General features: G+C 54.8%; 1 long non-coding RNA gene across 1 annotated transcript in view; it reads right to left on the bottom strand.

The window, feature by feature from the left end:
- Positions 1 to 3,303, bottom strand: part of LOC144613247 (uncharacterized) — a 6,264-nt gene extending 2,961 nt beyond the window's left edge. Inside the window, exons 1-2 of the long non-coding RNA XR_013550644.2 lie at positions 1,685 to 3,303; positions 348 to 646 (exon numbers count right to left, since the gene is read on the bottom strand). This is a non-coding gene — a long non-coding RNA (uncharacterized LOC144613247). The remainder of the gene's footprint in view (positions 1 to 347; positions 647 to 1,684) is intronic.
- Positions 3,304 to 3,632: the final 329 nt, after the last annotated feature.

Here is a 3,632-nt window from a genome sequence, read left to right as displayed (position 1 = left end):
AAACACCTCCAAGTATGAAAATCTGCACAGACTATGACCTTAGAATGTTAGAACTGGAACAGACCCTAGACATCATCCAAGTTCACCCCATCCCAGTTCACAACTATAAAAACATAGGCTCAGAAAGTTCAATGCACCTGCCCAAGTGAGTAGAAGAGCCAAAGCATGTGTCTCAGGACTAATCCTAAGAATCTGCCATTATCAAGGGCAACGTATGCTGAGGAAAGAAACCCTAGAAATACGATGTTCTAATTACAGAACAGCCCCCTAGGAAATGGCAGCGAATGATTTAAGCAGAACGGTGAATTATAGATGGCCCCTCAAATCCACTTTTGGTGTCGACCTACCCACAAACGGGAGTGGAAATGTGACAAGCAGCAGGCTAACTGAATCAGTGGGGACAGCCCCAGTGGATCATGAAGGGCAGAGGTCCCAGCAAGGCAGGGCCTGTCAACGCTGGTGCCGCTCGGGGGACAGTGTTGGGTCTCCATTGACTTTGGGTCTCAGGGATTCGGCAGCCCCAGAGCCACTGGGCGATCTCCCAACTCGTGACAGTGACTTTTAGTCCAGCCTGGTAGATCAGCTCCCACTGACCAGTCCACTGTTTCTTAAGCATCCCTCCTCTGTCACAGGAAATAGTACATCCCTAAGAACAAACGGATGGGTAAGTAAATATACACCTGCAAACACACCCGCAGAAGGCCAGCATTCTCATTTGGGGGCATTTCCTGGAGGACTTGCTTCAGGAAGCTGGCCAAAGACTCATTCACACGATTATTCTGAGCGAAGGTGAGTGAGACCCGTGGAGTTTGGGGAGAAAAAGTCAAGAGGAGCAGGACAGCGCCTGTGGGGTTTTGGTATCCTCCCCGGGTCTCTCTGTGAGGTGGGGAAATTGCTTTAAGGTCCCTGTAGAGGCTGCCTCCTCCCCCTCCGGGAGAATCGCCCACCTGTGCCTTCAAGGGCGAGTCCCAGCATCTGTGTCTGCAGCGTCTTTACATGCCTAGCAGGTGGGCGGCATTGCCAGGACATCGGGTGAATGTCTGGCCCAGAGGGTGCCTCCCCACTGGCCGGACAGGGCCAAGCCCAATCTCTGCCCCCGGGGCGTCTGGAACTGGGACAGGCTGTCCGCCTCCTCAGAGCCCGGAGGCAATGGAGGATTTCTTTGCCTCTGGCGTACAAAAATGTGAAGAGAGCAAAGAAGATACAGCTGGGCCCGCAGACGTGGCAATGAGGGGCCAGGGGTCCCCCGAAATGCAGACAGCCTCCGCTTCTGGTTCATGGCCTTCGTGAGGACGGTCAGATTCTTTGCCCCTTCTGTGGGTTTCCCTGTGTCCTAGTCTGAACGGGCTTGCTTCTGGCCATAGAGCCATCCCTAAGCGGACTCTGATGGTACCTATGGTGTTTAAAATGTCAGGTGGGTGGTTGTGGGAGGGGCGGGGGGCGGGGCGCATGGGAGCAGGGAGAAAGGATGGGGCTTTCCCATTCGTTTCCCTACCTGGACGGCCAAGTCTATGGGGGAGGCACATATATTCCTCCTTATGGGAGGAATATATTCTTTTCTAGGGGACCATAAGAGTGTGTCTTGGGGCGATCATTTTTCAAATGGATGTAGAAAAAAACTGTGCAACCGGCCAAGTCTGACTGCACAACCCAGGACTTGGGCCTCTGCCTCTCTGTGTCTTACCGTTTGATTCGTTCCTCTCCCGCCAATGATTGGTATGGGGGGGTTCCAAGAGCGCTTCCCCCCAAATTCACGTCCACCGGAGCCTCAGAATGTGGCCTTCTGTGGAAACAGAGTCTTCGCGGATGTACTTAGTGAGGATGAGGTCATAGTGGATGAGGGGGGACCCTGAATCCAATGACAGGTGTCCTTGAGGAGAGGAGAGGACCCGTGTCGTTGGAGTGAGGTGACAGCGATGCAGCGACCAGCCTGGGGACACCGAGGACTGACTGGCGCTGCGCGTGAGGGCCTGGGAGGGAGGCGGGGAACACATTCTCCCGCGGAGCGACGCGGCCTTGACCTCAGACTTCTGACCTCCCCAAACTGGGACAGCACAAATGTCCGTTGTTGGAAGCCCCCCCGGTTAATAGGTCGTTCTGGTAGCCCCTAGGAGGCTCGTACCCCAGGGAGAAGGGCGGAGGGCCTCCCGAGAGTGGTGGCGTTTTTGAGATGACCAGCAAGAAGACGGCAGCTGCACACCGGGGCACGACTTGCTCATGTTGGCTCTTCGTGCGCCAGTGGGACGGCTATTCTGGAGTGTCACCGAGCTGCGGACAAGTAAGCCTGCCTCTCCCGATTATGCTCCCTCACACTCTTGACAGAAGGGAACATGTCTGTTGGGCACCCACTTTGTGCCAGGCAGCGTGGAGGGTGCTTGTACATTTCACCTTCCACTTCCTGGTCGCAACTGTCCCGGGAGGTAAGAATTATTACCCCCACTTTACTGCTCAGGAACCTGAGGCGCAGAGAATGTGAGCAACTGACTAATTAGAATTCGGGTTCTAATTCCAGGCCTCCTCCTATGCCCAAGCCATTTCCAACAAGTCGTTCTGTCCTTAAGGCAAATCATTCATTTTCAGTCCGGGAGACAGTGGCACATTCAGAGCGCACCTGCCGGAGTCCCAGGTGCGGAACTTGAAACAGGCCGTGCGCCTTGGAGACACTCACGACATCACGCAGTAGCGTTCCCAGGAGCTGGCCAAGGCCTCCTGGGCGAACGCAAAGGGCATTGCCGCTCTGGAGGAGGAGGAGGAGGCCATCTGACTCACTGTCAAATGTCACCCGGTCCCGGGAGGGGGCGATGGTAGCCTGCCTCAGGGAGGGGCCCCTGGCAATGCAGACCCTGGAGGAGGACCCTGGGAGGATGGGTCATGCGTGGGAATGACACCCTTTCTCCCTTGCACGTCTCTTCCCTGCATGCCACGTTCTTCCACACATTTGTCTGATTGGATCCTTATAACTTCCCCGGGTGATGTGATTAGCCCCACTGGAAAAAAATCCACGAGGAAACAGAGAGGTTGAGAGCTTTGTCCAAGGTTGCACAGGTAAGAATCTCAGTACAGGGCTTGCATGATACTTCATGACACCGCAGGAGGGAGAGTCAAATGATCCCTGTTTGTGGACCACCTCCTCTACCCCAACAAAACTCTGAGGGTGAGAATAAATCAGGGAGCAAGAGAAAACTCTGCTCGGGGGTGGCCATCGTTCTTGGCTGCTCAGATTGTGTCCTTCTGGAAGCCCTCCAGCCACCGCATAGCCACAGGTGTGTGGCTGGCCAATCAGAGGGCCCTATCTGCTCGGCCACTATGACTGGGTCAGTAATGGCCACATGACCAAGCTGGGCCAATCACAGGTCTTTAATTTTCGGTGGTAGCTGGGGCTCGGTGGGGATTGGCTCTTGTCAACCCAGACAGAAAAGCAGATCCTGGAGCAGGAACTGTGGGAAGAGTCGGGAGTGGGGGTGCAGCGGAAACCTTTAACCAGGATCCCTCTGTGCCTGAGGCCCACACTCTCCAAAAACTCCTTTTTCTCTAGAGCGGATTCGAGTTGAGCCAATGTCAACTCTGAAAGAATTGCAGCTATGCAGATATGCTCTGCTGGACGGGACCACGTACTCCTGGATATTAGTTGG

This window comes from Panthera onca, chromosome D2, assembly GCF_046562875.1.
Source record: "Panthera onca isolate mPanOnc1 chromosome D2, mPanOnc1 haplotype 2, whole genome shotgun sequence".
In the NCBI taxonomy this organism is placed as follows: domain Eukaryota; kingdom Metazoa; phylum Chordata; class Mammalia; order Carnivora; family Felidae; genus Panthera; species Panthera onca.
The sequence above is the reverse complement of the archived record's forward strand: the minus strand, read 5'-3'. Positions and strand labels throughout refer to the sequence as shown.